Source organism: Pelophylax lessonae (assembly GCF_965119305.1).
Source record: "Pelophylax lessonae genome assembly, chromosome: 1".
Lineage (NCBI taxonomy): Eukaryota > Metazoa > Chordata > Amphibia > Anura > Ranidae > Pelophylax > Pelophylax lessonae.
This window is the reverse complement of record NC_138768.1, coordinates 773,473,431-773,490,030: the sequence shown is the minus strand read 5'-3', so window position 1 is coordinate 773,490,030 and position 16,600 is coordinate 773,473,431. Positions and strand designations below refer to the sequence as shown.

The following is a 16,600-nucleotide window of genomic DNA, read 5'->3' as shown; positions in this document are numbered from 1 at the left end:
TTCCTGGTAAGTTTTTTCCTGCAATCCATGTACTAGTTTAGTAGCTCTTCTCTGAACTCTCTCTAGAGTATCTATATCCTTCTGGAGATATGGCCTCCAGTACTGCGCACAATACTCCAAGTGAGGTCTCACCAGTGTTCTGTACAGCGGCATAAGCACTTCTCTCTTTCTACTGCTTATACCTCTCCCTATACATCCAAGCATTCTGCTGGCATTTCGTGCTGCTCTATTACATTGTCTTCCCACCTTTAAGTCTTCTGAAATAATTACTCCTAAATCCCTTTCCTCAGATACTGAGGTCAGGACTGTGTCAAATATTCTATATTCTGCCCTTGGGTTTTTACGTCCCAGGTGCATTATCTTGCACTTATCCACATTAAATTTCAGTTGCCAGAGTTCTGACCATTCTTCTAGTTTTCCTAAATCCTTTTCCATTTGGCGTTTCCCTCCAGGAACATCAACCCTGTTACATATCTTTGTGTCATCAGCAAAAAGACAAACCTTACCATCGAGGCCTTTTGCAATATCACTTATGAAGATATTAAACAAAATTGGTCCCAGTACAGATCCCTGAGGTACCCCACTGGTAACATGACCTTGTTCTGAATGTTCTCCATTGACTACAACCCTCTGTTGTCTGTCACTCAGCCACTGCCTAATCCACTCCACAATATGGGAGTCCATGCTCAATGACTGCAGTTTATTGATAAGTCTTCTATGTGGGACAGTGTCAAAAGCCTTACTAAAATCTAGATATGCAATGTCTACTGCACCTCCACCGTCTATTATTTTAGTCACCCAGTCAAAAAAATCTATAAGATTTGTTTGACATGATCTCCCTGAAGTAAACCCATGTTGTTTTTCATCTTGCAATCCATGGGATTTAAGATGTTCCACAATCCTATCCTTTAATAGGGTTTCCATTAATTTGCCTACTATTGATGTCAGACTCACTGGTCTATTGTTGCTCGATTCCTCCCTACTACCTTTCTTGTGAATGGGCACGACATTTGCCAATTTCCAATCTTCCGGGACGACTCCTGTTACTAATGATTGGTTAAATAAATCTGTTAATGGTTTTGCCAGCTCACCACTAAGCTCTTTTAATAATTTTGGGTGTATCTCATCAGGACCCTGTGACTTATTTGTCTTCACTTTAGACAGCAATCTTAGAACGTCTTCCTCTGTAAAGACACATGCATCAAACGATTCATTAGTCATCCTTTCAAGTGGAGGTCCTTCTCCTTTTTCTTCTGTAAAAACTGAACAGAAGTATTCATTAAGGCAGTCGGCTAGCCCTTTATTCTCTTCTACATACCTTCCGTCCTTTGTTTTTAATTTAGTTATTCCTTGTTTTAATTTCCTTTTTTCATTTATATATCTGAAGAATGTCTTATCCCCCTTTTTCATAGACTGAGCTAGTTTTTCTTCTGCCTGCGCTTTAGAAGTTCTTATAACTTGCTTGGCCTCTTTCTGTCTAATCTTGTAGATTTCCTTATCTTCATTGCTCTGGGTTTTTTTATAATTACAAAATGCTAGCTTTTTATTTTTAATGATTTGGGCCACTTCTGCTGAGTACCACAGTGGTCTCTTCCTTTTTTTGCTTTTACTGACAAGTCTAATGCAATTTTCTGTTGCCTTCAATAATGCACCTTTTAAGTAGTCCCATTTCTCCTGGACTCCATGTAATCCGTACCAGTCTGATAAGGACTCATTTATGACTAATTTCATTTTTGAAAAGTCTGTTTTTCTAAAATCTAAAACTTTTGTTTTTGTGTGGTGTGACTCTTTCACAGTTCTTATATTAAACCACACTGACTGGTGATCACTGGATCCCAAGGTTTCGCCTACAGTGACATCATATACCGAATCCCCATTTGTGAATACCAGATCCAAAATGGCCTCCCTCCGGGTTGGCTCCTCAACCACTTGTTGCAGAGACAACCCCAGTAGGGAATTTAGAATATCTGCACTCCTGGTAGAAGTTGCTATTTTGGTTTTCCAGTTTATATCTGGAAGATTGAAATCTCCCATAATGATTTCAATCTCTCAAAATAACTCAACACACAACCATTAATGTCTGAACCGCTGGCAACAAAAGTTAGTACACCCCTAAGTCAAAATGTCCAAACTGGGCCCAATTAGCCATTTTCCCTCTCCGGTGTCATGTGACTCGTTAGTGTTACAGGGTCTCAGGTGTGAATGGGAAGCAGGTTCAATTTAGTGTTATCGCTCTCACTCTCTCATACTAGTCACTAGAAGTTGAACATGGCACCTCATGGCCAAGAACTCTCTGAGGATCTAAAAAAAATAATTGGCCTAGGCTATAAGAAGATTGCTAAGACCTTGAAACTGAGCTGCAGCACGGTGGCCAAGACCATACAGCGGTTCAACAGGACAGGTTACACTCAGAATAGGCCTCGCCATGGTTGACCAAAGAAGTTGAGTGCACGTGCTCAGCGTAATATCCAGATGTTGTCTTTGGGAAATAGATGTATGAGTGCTGCTAGCATTGCTGCAGAGGTTGAAGGGGTGGGCGGTCAGCCTGTCAGTGCTCAGACCATACGCCGCACACTGCATCAAATTGGTCTGCATGGCTGTCATCCCAGAAGGAAGCCTCTTCTAAAGATGATGCACAAGAAAGCCTGCAAACAGTTTGCTGAAGACAAGCAGACTAAGGACATGTATTACTGGAACCATGTCCTGTGGTCTGATGAGACCAAGATAAACCTATTTGGTTCAGATGGTGTCAAACGTGTGTGGTGGCAACCAGGTGAGGAGTACAAAGACAAGTGTGGTTTGCCTACAGTCAAGGATGGTGGTGGGAGTATCATGGTCTGGGGCTGCCAGCACTGGGGAGCTACAGTTCATTGAGGGAACCATGAATGCCAACATGTACTGTGACAGACTGAAGCAGAGCATAATCCCCTCCCTTCAGAGACTGGGCCACAGGGCAGTATTCCAACATGATAACGACCCCAAACACACCTCAAAGATGACCACTGCCTTGCTAAAGAAGCTGAGGGTAAAGGTGATGGACTGGCCAAACATGTCTCCAGACCTAAACCCTATTGAGCATCTGAGGGGCATCCTCAAATAGAAGGTGGAGGAGTGCAAGATCTTTAACATCCACCAGCTCCTTTATGTCATCATGGAGGAGTGGAAGAGGACTCTAGTGGCAACCTGTGAAGCTCTGGTGAACTCCATGCCCAAGAGGGTTAAGGCGGTGCTGGAAAATAATGGTGGCCGCAAAAAATGTTGACACTTTGAGCCCAAGTTGGACTTTTCCATTTAGGAGTGTACTCACTTTTGTTGCCAGCGGTTTAGACATTAATGGCTGTGTGGAGTTATTTTGAGGTGACAGCAATTTACACTGTTATTCAAGCTGTGCACTCCCTACTTTACATTGTAGCTAAGTGTCATTTCTTCAGTGTTGTCACATGAAAAGATAAAATAAAATATTTACAAAACTGTCAAGGGTGTACTGACTTTTGTGAGATACTGTATATGTGTGTGTGTGTTTTCTGATCTTCTCAGACTTACATAGAAAAAACTCTGTTTTAGAAGCAAACATCAGGTTTCTTTGAGTGCATGAGTGAACAGTTCACAAACAAATGTCATTGCAAAACTTTTGCCCAAGCTGTCCTCTAATACAATGGAAAAAAGATACTATTGTATGCTGGGCAAATGTCAGTTGGCAGTTAGATGCTCCCATTGTCTTTACAGAAATAATGCATAACCAGTATCAACAATAGCCTGACTTTTTGACATATAAGACATGTATGACACAAAAGTGCCATCTAGAGAATGAATTAGGAAATGTTTCACCCATAGAAGGCTAATGTAAAGGAAGTAGTAGGAAAGGATATTCCCATGAGGGATTGTCTACCTAAACTTTCCAAATAAAAGGTCAGCAGCATAGGCTGACATGGGGACCCCATGATGACATAACAATAAAGAAGTTCTGTGCCAGAATGAACTTCAACTGGAGATGATGCTAGCACCTGATTTCTGCAATCGCTCTAATATCAGTGAGTCCTGGTTGCCTATAGAGATTGTGATGCTGCTATAACCTAAGCTAAGTAATGTTTAGCGTATTCCTATTGTATAGATAGGTAGTGTGTGCGTGTGTTTTCCCCAATTTTTTTGCACACACCTAGCAGCTGTCTAGGATACATACCTCTTTCTCGGTCTTATCCAGTATTTTTATAGTACTATAAATGCACTAAAGATATGCCTTCTCCTTTATAATTTCTCTCATTCCTTTCTATTTTATAGAATAATTATATGTATTCTCTTACAAATTTAATCTGCTCTCATTTATCTCGTCTATTTCATAATGTCTTTTTTCAATATTATAAATCAACCTGCCTCTTAATGTACCCTCTCTATTTTTTTTAAGTATTTCCTATACCAGTGGTTGGCAACCTTCGACATGCATGCCAACACTAGAACACAGTTTCATTTTCAGTGGCTCCTGTATTGAGGACACTTCCTCCCAGTGACCTTGTTAGCATGCTACCCCAAGGCTGCAACCATCCACATGTCATTTTTTTAAATTGCCAGAGCAGCACTCTGGATACTCTGCATACACATCTTTGACTTGCCACGTCACCCACCTCCTCCCCCTGAGACCACATGTAGTGAGTCATGACTTGTAATGAAGCTGATCTTAGGAACACAAGGCAGGAAGAAAAGTGCTGAAACTGATGCGCAGGGGCCTATACTGTTAGAACAGGTGTGCGGGGGGGGGGGGGGGTAGAGTGGTGGAATAAATGTGCAAGGGGATACAGTAATGGGACAGATGTGTAGGAAGGTACAGTGATGGAAGAGATGTGTAGGGGGTACAGAGGTGAACAGTTGTGCAGGGGGGTTACAGTAGCAGAACAGACATGCAGGGGGGTTAGTGGCAGAGCGGGTGTGCAGGGAAGTACTATGGTGGAACATGTGTGCATGGGGTACAGTTATGGAACAAATGTATATTGGATACAGTGATGAAAAAATGTGTGCAGGGGGTACAGTGGTGGAAAAGGTGTGCAAGGGAGGTATAGAGATGGAATAGGTGGGCATGGGGTACAGTGGCAGACAGTGTAGTGCTACAGTGGTAGTAGAACAGGTGTTCAGGTGCAGTAGAGTGGTGGTAGAACAGGTGTACAGGGGGTGGGGTGATGGAACAGGTGTGTCAGGGGGTAAAGTGTTAAGTTTTAACCCTTCCTCACACTGTTAACTCTATCAAAAACTGAAAAAATGTTTTGCCTACATACTGTATACACTTTAAACAATTTAAATATACAATTGAAAGTTTGTTTCTATATCTGATTTATAGGTGCAAAAATGTACCTGTTAATCTTGTTGGAAATTCAGAGCTGTCCTCAATTCTTTGCCTTCTATGTGCATTATCTTAGCAGTCCCCAACCTTTTTGGCACCAGGGACAGGTTTCACCACAGCCAATTTTCCCAGGGACCAGGGTAAGGGGCTATTCACGGAGTCTGTCCTCAGCCCCCCTTTACTGCACATTCCCCCCATTCGATGATGTCATCCTATCAGCAGGCCAGGGGGCGGGAAGAGCTCCCCATTCCTATCTGCAGATCCTCCCGTCCCCTGCCCTGCTGATTGGATGACATAAATGGCCGGGTGGGGGGGGAGAAGCCGAGAGAGGACATACAGGCATGGCCGCACAGCAGGAGGTAAGTGGCAACCACAGTCTGTGATAGCCATGTGCAGACCACAGCTGCCGCTTATCTCCTGCTGTGCGGCCCGGTTATCAAAAGGCAGCAAGACCGGCACCGGTCTCCGGCCCGAGGGTTGGGGATCCCTGTGTTATCTTAAAGAGACCCTTGACTTGTCCCTGTTGGACTATGATTCTGTTGGGGTTCTGCTGCCCTTTACTGTTGGCTGCTAATATCAGTGTTATCTATCTTTATTTATTAGCACTTCCTGTCTCTGGGAGGCAGGCGTTGAGAACTCCTAGAAGGAGGAAGTGGAGAGAGGAGGAGGATCTGACACCACATGTCCACATGCAGGAGCTGCATTACTGAAATATATCCAGACCAGAAGCAGAGACTGTAAAAAACATATAAATTCTCACACTAGGTGTTGAATTATACGTGTGTAGCACCCTCCTAAGTTGGTGCTAGGGAAAGTATAGTTTGCTCTGCCTGCTTCACAGGGAGCCTGATCAGTAGTTAGGCCTGTTGCATGTGTCCATGTGTGATTCATCTGGTCTGAGGGAGTGTCCCCACTGTATCCAATAGGGGAGCCTGTTGGACAGTGGAGGAAACCCAGCCAGTGACACACAGGCTTTTATGACTACCCCAGTGGGTAGGCACAACAGTGGTGCATCCTGGGATAGGTTATAAAAGCCACGGGCACATGTAACAGGGTGTCTTTGGGCGGGAAGCCAGGTCCCAGGAGGAGGGTGACGGCTGTCTCTCCTCCTGTTGCTGAGGAAGGTGGTCACAGGCGGTCGGCCTTGTGGACCAGAAGTGTGGTACTGAGCCAGGAGGTCCAGTGTATGTTGACAGATGGAGGTGAAGGCAGAGCAACTCAAGGAAAAACAGTGTCCGTGAGTACTGGGAAGCTTGCCAGGGATCGGCCCAGGAAGGGGACCACTCCATTAGAAAGTCAGTGGACAGGAGCTAACAAACACAGAAAGTGAGAAAGGGGGTGCCAAAATAGGGCCCTAAAGATAAATCATCACAGGTTCATATTCATTCACTTCACTACAGTGGCAAGGTGAAGCAGCGGCCTTGCCGCACACACTACAGCTAGTTGTCCTTAAGTTGTGCATAGTCCAGAGTTGGAGTATCCAACTCATTCCCTTCTCCCATTAAAGTTCTAAAATAAAATACAAAAAAAACCAAATCCCTGGACTGTTCATTGTCTGAGCCAAGAACTTTTAATGCCCTGTGTCTGCACTCAGTTGCTAATGGAAACCCAGGGGAACCCAAGAAGTGTAATTCTCAGCAGCTCCCTAGGGGGCAGTGCTGCATTTGGGGGCTCATCCAGGATGTCACACTGGGTTACCGGAATGGTTGCTAACGACAATGGCCAAAGAAAAGTGAAAATGTAATTTTTCTCTCAAGAACTGTGTTCTAATGGTCAAGAGAAGTGTGAGACCTGCTCGCCAGGAGATAGGGAGAGTGGGATGAAGAATCAAATGCACAATAACGTGGCAACTAAGTAATTTCTGTCAGAATCGCAAATTGATTGATCAAGTGATGTGCTGGAGAACGGGAAAAATGCATCTTACTGTGGAAATGGACTGTGACTGCTTAACAGTAAATGGTGCAAGTGTGGACAGAGAAAATGGTGGCCCAAAGCACATGGATCAGTGTGCCGGGGGCCATGTGTGTGCCAGAGCTATGCAGGAAAATGTTGACCATGCATCAAATGACAACGTCACATTCTTCCAAAGTAGTGGCAAAATGGATGCTGTACAGAAATCTGTTGACCATGAATGTAACGGATCACCCGCCACTCCGACCGGGTACCTCCATTGACGGATGCTCCTAGTGCTTCCCGAGGGCTCCAAGCACTCCACCCAACACTGTAACCACTTCAGACCCCATGAACCGCCGCAGCTTGGTTGGGGTCTCGCCGTCCTCTACCCACCCTGGACTTACGACAAGGCTCCAGGTTCCCGTGGGTGAACCTCTCTTTCCACAGAGAGTGCAGCAGGAACAGGAACAAGCTCTTACAAAAGCTCTTACAAGAGCTTAGTGATTATCGGAGGAAGTATGAAGGACATAGCAATCCCTTGTAGCATATTCCCCCAATGAGAGACAGGACTCTAGATTGAGGGTGAAGTATGACTAAAACTTTAATGGTACAGCTGCTCTTTTATACAGTTTTCCCCCACAAGGTTACCGCCCAGGTGGATCTTGTTGGGGACAGGACATGACATTCACAATCCAATAGAAACAGGGTTTTACACTCAATCATTCCCATACAGTGTACACAATCCCTCCCCTCTGGCTGATTACAGTATCATATGCAGATGAAAGTGTATACAGGCTCTAAACTAATTATCTAGCCATCTGGACAGAATAATGTGAGGTCAATAACATTTAAGAATGGGACAGTGTAACGCTCCTGCGTTTTATGTATAATGTGGATTTACAGCTGCAGAAATATTCCACTTCAGTAGTCATGTAGAGAAACGCTGAGACACCAATCCCAACTCCCAAGACTCATCATGTGTGGATAGTCTCAATTCAGCAAGTAAATACACACACTCAATAAGATGTTCCTAGAGTGACTTATATGTATAGTAATATAGTGATGATAGGCTGAAGAGACAGGTTGGGTAGAGATGGTAGATGACAGACACTTGAAAGGAATGTTCTTGAAAGTAAGATAGTAGCAGATGGGATGCAGATAGGTTTAGCAATCATGTATGGTAGCAGATGATAGAGTAGCAGGTGAACATACAGGATAGACCAACCCAGTGCAAGAGCAGATGGTATTAGGCTCAAGAGCTAGCAATCTTAGTTAATGCAGATGTAGTAATAGTCCTTAGTATGCAGAGCTAGATAGTGTAAGCTTTAGTATGAAGGTTATAGAGGTTTCCCCTGTGGGGTACTTATCACTAGTAGCAATGTAGTAGAGGAGAGGTTCGGCAAGAGCGGATGATCCGGTAACGGGATACAGGGATCAGCAGCGTGGTTCCGATAGCGAGGTATGCTTGCAAGCATGAGAGCTTCAAGGCAGATTATGCGGCGTTGAACGAACATGTGAGTGAGACCGCCGGAGGTTGAAATAGCCGCTCCAGCGGCGCTCAGTGATGACAGCATCGGTCTTAAAGGTGTATGCGCACCTTACCAAAAGAGAATGGTGGGGCGCATACACTTAGGAAAAGTGGAATTAGGGTACCAAAGGTACCAGAACATTACAGACAGACACAATCCACATTCCATTTTAATACACAAACAATAGGGAAGCCTGTCAATGACAGTCTGTGTGTCTCTCTCACAGACAAGCACACAAAATACACATTATATAGGAGGCAGACTTCATGGCAATGGTCTATAACAGTCTAAGTCTCCCAGTGTAAAGTGGGAATATATCTTCATATTTCTATATGAAGATATTGCTGACAAATATTACTGTCCCATCTGAAGCAATTCAAACCATTATGTATCTGTTTTTCACTTCCAGTGACGGTGAATACAGTCACACATGCATTTAATGACAGTGGGACATTTTTCAAATACAGTATGGCGACTCGAGTCTTGCTTGTACAAGTGCCAAGAAGAGAAATGTTGGCCGTGCATTCTACAGCAGGACAATTCTACTGACTAGCAAAGAGGGTCAACTGGCTCAGAGTGATGGAGGTGCAGTTGGAGCCCTGGTACAAGTAAGGATGGCGGATGCGTGCAAGCTGAGAGGCACGGTCCGCTTTACAGTAACTTCTATGCAGGCTAAGCTGAGAGGGAGCGGCATCCGAAGGGTTACTATACCGTGCTGGAAAGTTTTGCCTAGCAGGAGGAGCCACCGCCAATCTGGAGTCGTGGGCGGAGACGCCGCTCACGCACAGCCAATCTGAAACAGAAAGGAAAGTCTATAAATTATTTCTGCCTCTAGGTGGGGCTGAGAGGGAGACATGTGTGCCGAGGCGCAAGATAGCGAGTAGCGGAGAGAGCCGGAGCGCAGTAGAGGCTATATCACGTGTTGGCGCAAAACCTGCGGAGAAGACCGGAGTGCTGAAGACATTCACTCTGTGGGATACAGGGGTGCGGATGGTGCTCGTTGGAAGGCTGGCTTTGTGTACCGGAGGAGGCGTGGAGCATTTGGACCTGGTATGTCCTCAGTGTCTGAATGTGACCATGCGCATGCAGGTGTGGGGCCAGTGCGAGCACTGCAGCAATCTACTGCTGCAGGCGGAAGAGAGTGGAGGTCTGCCCAGAAAATTGAATGTGTCTTTGGAGACCGGGGTCACTCACGCCCTGTCGGCTGCGGAGTCGGGGCCCTTCCTCGGCCAAGGAAAAGGAATGCTGAAGTTCCTGATGCAGCTGGAGTCCATTCAGTCGGTCAGTGGTCCAGGATGCAAGTGGGAAGAGGCCCGCATGTCCGAGCCGGGGTGCATGCAGGTATTGTGGGCTGGGGAACGGCCACCTTTTGCATCAAAAGCTGCAGCGGCCAAAGAAAAGTCTGCTCCCATACAGGCAGCGGGGAGAAGATGGCAAGTGGTGACCGGGGCTGCAAGTGTGAGCAGCGAGGAAGAGGCCTGGGTCCTCGATGTGGGGTCTCCTAGCTTCCAGAATTGGTTCGGATCCTTGGAGGAAGGATTGGATATTTGGAAGTCTGAGGAATAAACTAAATGGGACTGGGGGTCTGGGGATCTGAGCAGTCCAGCCAGTCCCACCTGAAACTGATGAGAAGGTTAGGGATTCCGTGGTGCGAGGACAGTGCGCCAGGAATCTGGGGTTCTGTGAGGCCTACGTTAATAGGGTCCCAGATCTATCTCCACCTAGCAACTATGCCCGGGCTCGGGATCAAAAGGAGGCCTACGCCTCCCTCATCAAAAGAGAGGAGATTCCATATTCCCCAGCTGGGAGAGGTAATTGCAAGTTCCTCCCCAGATTTTCCAGAATGCAGAGGTGGATACAGAGGAAGGTGGCCTTAGAGTCTGGGTATGACTATCCCTATGCTCCACAGGAGTTCATGCTGGAAATAGAGGCCAAGAGAGAGACATGGTGTGACAAGGCTATATGGGACTTCCTCTTTATTCACAAACCATACCGCAATCAGTCCAGGCTGGACTTGTGGAAGACTTTTTTGTATGTGAAAACCCAGTTGAACCATGGGCGGGCTATCTATGTGGACTGGGTAGAGGACCGCCACCCAGTTGGATATGGCCAGGCCTGGTCGATATGAATCCAGGAGAAAGGGGGGAAGACTGTGTGGATCCCCCATCTGGATTTCTATTGTTGAAAAGACTGTGTAGCGTTCGAATTAAGGCTGGCTAGCCTATGTTGCTGATTGAAGAAGAAAAAATACAGCAAAGGAACATTCAAGTTCACCTATTGTTGGGCCTTATGCCCTCTTCCTATTACCCTTCCCCCTTCTATACTTGCAGAAAGGGGTTGAGAAAAGCATAAGATACCACTGGCTAGTGGACTTGTACCGTGGGCTGACCCTCCCAGGAGAAATTACGGACTGCTAAGTGCTGTTCTGGAGATCCTTTGGGCCATCGGGCCAGGACTGCAGATTATAAAATTATTCAAGAGTTCCAGAGGAACTGTCCTTGGGCCAATGAGCCTACAACGAACTTCATGAGTGAACGCCTGAGAAAAAGGGCGGCATTTTAAGAGTTTTTGTTGGGGGGTGTCCTGACGCTAGGGGCCCCTGAAGACGTTTCTGCAAGCTCCTACAGGACTGGTGGTTGTCCAGACTCCGGCAACGAGGTCCTTGTGGGAAGCATAACTGGTGCTGGATGCTGTAATGGAGGAGACATTTCAGGCACCCTTTTTCTGGACTGATACATAGGTAGTCAGTGACAGGGTTCGGGATTGTCTTTGAGGAGCAGTATCGGACGACGTGTCAAGACTGACCAGCTCTTGGTTAGGGATGTAGGATGAGAAGGCCGCCCCCGCGGGGAGGGTCTTCTCATCAGGATTGAGCTAGACATGTGACTGTCTTAAATATATATATGTGCTGAAGTGCATAATCATTTATTTTCCTTTGCAGGATGCTCAATGTTATTATAGTTAGTTAGTCAGGATGTGTGGTTAACCACCAGAGCGCAGTTTGCTTGGTGGGGGGGGGGGTGCATTGCTTCAAATGCACCTCAACATTTGTAATATATTGTACAAACAGAGTGCCTATATTTTTTTATATACATAATTTATTCTGTACATTCCTTTTTCATTTTCCCCCTTTCCAGGTTTGTTGGATACTCTTTAAACATTTTGAAGGATTTTTGTAGTGGGGGGGGGGGGGGGGTTCTGCTGCCCTATACTGTTGGCTGCTAATATCAGTGTTATCTATAATTATTTATCAGCACTTCCTGTCTCTGGGAGGCAGGCGTTGAGAACCCCTAGAAGGAGGAAGTGGAGAGAGGAGGAGGAGCTGACACACATGTCCACATGCAGGAGCTGCATTACTGTAATATATCCAGACCAGAAGCAGAGACTGTAAAAAACATATAAATACTCGCGCTAGGTGTTGAATTATATGTGTGTAGCACTCTCCTAGGTAGGTGCTAGGGAAAGTATAGTTTGCTCTGGAGAGCCTGATCAGTAGTTAGGCCTGTTGCATGTGTCCATGTGTGATTCATCTGGTCTGAGGGAGTGTAGTGTCCCCACTGTATCCAATAGGGGAGCATGTTGGACAGTGGAGGAAACCTAGCCAGTGACACACAGGCTTTAATGACTATCCCAGTGGGTAGGCACAACAGTGGCGTATCCTGGGATACGTTATAAAAGCCACGGGCATATGTGACAGGGTTACTTTGGGCGGGAAGCCAGGTCCCAGGAGGAGGGTGACGGCTGTCTCTCCTCCTCTTGCTGAGGAAGGTGGTCACAGGCGGTCGGCACTGAGCCAGGAGGCCCAGTGCATGCTGACGGATGGAGGTGAAGGCAGAGCAACCCAGGGAAAAACAGTGTCGTGAGTCTTGCAGTCTGAAGGAAGAACATGTCCTGCATCTCTCCTTCTTGTGTGAAAGAATCACAGCTTGGTGGAAAATAGAGCCACCCCAAGAGTAACATTGTGGAGACCCAATTCAAGACGCTAAGAGGTCTGGTATTAACAACACTAGATACAAGCGTGTTTGACCCCTAGCCTGAAAAGCTGAGGGTCTATTTTCTCTGGTGAGCGGGGATACGAGAGGAAAGTGTGGCACACTTCACAGCATGTTTATATAAAGCACTTTAGCACTTTTATTTGGAGTTTGGAGCCCGAGCACTTTATATGAGATTTTTAGAAAGACTTTGATTTTGTTTATGTCATTTATGTTTTTTTCTGTTTACATTATGTTATATAAGCACTTGTTTTGACCTGCAAGTGCTATATTATTGAGATTGCAGAAAAAGAGACTATTAGGTAATTGTTCTTTTGTCCTGGCTGTTTAACTGTAGCTGCCCACAACTTCTTGATCTGAATCCTTGTGACAGACAAGAGTATCTCTGTCCTACTGTTATTGTATAACATGCACAGTATCGGATGGCCAGGTCTGTGCTACGGTATGCATGTAATGGTCACCTTGCAGTATATTAGTAGGTGAACCTGTTTATTGCAATAGAGTTTATATGCAGCTCCTATTATTTTAGGTAACCCTGTCCATTTTGGTCTGGGATTTTATAGCTAGCTTTAGCTTTTAGCTTGATAACCAACATAGGCTAGAGACAGGTTAGGCATCCGACAGAGGTTAGAGGTCTGGTTGCATGTCAGATTAAAAACTACTAGGGACCCTCCTCCTGGGGCCTTAAAGTGCAGGGTAGAGAGGCCACACCACAGTTTATGCACATAAGAATCCTTGTTCCAGGCTGGCTGGATCATCCCATCACCACTGATCTTGTCTTCAGGTCTCCAACACAAAGATGGGAGTCGCATGGTAATCAACTTCAGGGGCCCCTGAAACTGGACTTTGCTGCAACATTCATCCGTAGGTATCTCTATTATTAACTATATTATGTGCACAATTCCACAAGGACTCCTATTAGGCCCTTTCCCGACAATATATGTTTGTACATTGGTTGTATGCAGTGTTATTAGTCTCTTCTTATGTACAGCTTATATTACTTCCATACTGGTGTGCATCTACCTATGATTACTTTAATGCTGGTTGCAGTAGTTTCTTTGCTTCCAATTACTTTAACTAGATTACTAGGTAATTTGCCAGGAAGGGAATCCTATTTGTTCACAGAGGTCCTGTCCTGCGGGGAGGCACTGTTAACTTTATTATCAAACTCCTCCATTTAGCAAAGGTTCTGGTTCTCTTATGGCACTTTTCCACTGCAAGTACCAGCTCGGCTCTACTCGGCCCTGCTTGGCCCTGCTTGGCCCGGTTTGCTTTTCCACTGCTGGTAGCGCATGGTACGGTGTTGGAACGGTTCGGTTCGGTACGGTATGGTTTGCTTTTCCACTAAAGTAGTACTAAAGTTAAATGGGTGGGATAACAACGGGGTGGGTGGGATTCTCTGACCAATCAGTGGCTAGTAGTGACTGCATGCAAAGGATTGTGGGATATGGTACCGGGTATGGTACCTCTTGGAACCACAATCGAGGTGGTACTGTTTTTGAGAGCCGTACCATTCGGTTCCATGCAGTGGAAAAGCGCCATTAATTACCCACAGCCTTAGCACAGTAGGACTATGGACAGGGCTGACACCACTCAGGACACAAAAATATTGTGTGCTATCAGCCCACAATAGGAAATGAAGAGCTGAATGCCCTTCTGGAAGATCAGCAGATCATTTTCTGTACCTACAGGTATTATAGAGATGTTCTACATACAGTATGTGTTTTTTAAGCTGCATAGACAAATGCTTTATTAACAGTATGAAATGTCAAGCTACAGTTACTACAACAAGATACTTTCATGTATTAAAAGAGGTATAGACTCCAGAAGGAGAAAACATAATTTTGCCCTTGTACAAAAAACAAACACCCCCAGTGCTGTACTGCCACAAAGTCTCAATGATGTGCAGACCATCAACAGTCACATGTGTATCTCTTCCCATCGAATGCTTCCTCAAAGCATGCCTCCTCAGATGGGGAAATCTAGCAGATAACTGTGAAAAAGCACACAGGTCTAGTGCATTACCAACAATTTATCAATGAGAAGAACAGACTAGCAAATCAATACTCACAAAATTGGAAAGAATTCATGTGTTGTAATGAACCAAATAGTGATCTAGTGCGGGTGTCATGTGGCCTGACCTGATGCACCACTATGTTGGTAAGCTGAGGTGTTTTGGGGGACATGCCCACTTCCTGAAGGGGGCATGTTCCCCCGAAATGCGTCAGTTAACGCCCACACTGGATAACAATTGGGTATATTACAACGCAATTAGGCTTTCCACTTTTGTGAGTGTTCATTTGGTGGTCTGCTCTTCTCATTGTTAAATCTTTGTTAATCCACTAGGCATTTGCGCCCTCCTGTGTGCTCTTTTACAATAATTTTGCTCTTGTGCAAATCAATATTAAGATCTTATCTTTCTGCAGATACGTTTTGCACAACAGTTAGAGAAAAGGATGTTGTGGTGCTGTAGTGAGGTGTTTATCAACTAGGGTGCAGTCTGGGTTCTCCTGAGGTGCTACAAGCATGTGACCCAGTTTGCCTTGGATCAGCATCATGAGTTGCCATGTTGCGGGCCAGCCAAGCAACATTGTCACTCATTGCTATGGTGCTGACGACCGGCTCGCCCTCACCAAGCCAGTGTATGACTCTGAGTTAAAACAGGTGGCATGAAGGGCCGAAGGGCCGCCCTCGGCATTCAGGAAAAGATAGACATCTGGCTTTCCCCTCCTGCCCACTGCCACGCTGCTGGAGACACAACGGTAAGGCTCTGATATGAAGACAGGACTGTGTGATTGGGGGGGGGGGGCTTTGTGATTGGGGAGCTCTGTCATAGGGGGACTTTATGGTTGTGGGGGGGACTCTGTGGTGATAAGGGGACTCTGATGGGATGGGGGGACATATATATAGGGGACTTCTGATGTGTAGGAGCTCTCACGTACAGGGCCTCTGATATATGTGATGGGGGTGACTCTGATGTGAAGGGGGGGGCTGTGATGGGAGTGACTCTGATGTGAAGGTGGGACAGAGATGTAATGGGGAAATTCTGACATGATGGGAGGGCCTCTGCTATGATGGCAGACCTCTGATTTGAAGTAAGGACCTCTGATGCAATGGGAAACCTTGGATGTGATGAGGGAACCTCTCATGTGAAGGGGGTCTCTAATGTGAAGGTATTTTATCAAGGTGGTTTTGTGCATTGTCCCAGGCTGAGGTTTCTTTCATTTTTTTTACATTTTAGACTGGAGTTTCTCGAGATGTTTCATACTTTTAAAAGGGTGACGAAACTGAAAAAAGGTTGAGAAACACTGCTGTAGAGACTGCAGAGAATGGAAACTACATTAGGAGGCATGCAGGAGCTCAGCTATGAGGAAAGATTAATGTAACTAAATTTATTCTCCCATAAAAAGAGGCATTTAATGCGGCGGTAAACCCATCATTTTAACAGTTTAAAAAAGCAGTTACATTTCCGGCATGCCTGAACTGTCAAACCATCCAAGGCTGTTGTCATAACTGATCACAAGTGCAGCATCATTGCAGTTGAAGATCAAGCAGAGGCAAAGATGGCAGATTCCTTTGCTGAAAACAGTAGGCAGGTTTACTTCCACTTTAAGGGGGATGTATTCACTGTAGTTACATAGTTACATAGTTAGTCAGGTTGACAAAAGACAGAAGTCCATCTGGCTCAACCAATAAAAAAACAAAAAAACAGTAAAGAAAACCCAACCATTCAATCCCATATACACAATCTAATACCCGCTGTTGATCCAGAGGAAGGCGAAAAAACTCCAGCAAAGCATGATCCAATTTACTACAGCAGGGGGAAAAAAATCCTTCCTGGTCCCCCGAAAGGCAAT

General features: G+C 45.4%; 1 protein-coding gene across 2 annotated transcripts in view; it reads right to left on the bottom strand.

Annotated features, from left to right (window-relative positions):
* LGI2 (leucine rich repeat LGI family member 2) overlaps positions 1-16,600 on the bottom strand; it is an 83,079-nt gene that overhangs the window by 20,951 nt on the left and 45,528 nt on the right. The window lies entirely within an intron of this gene.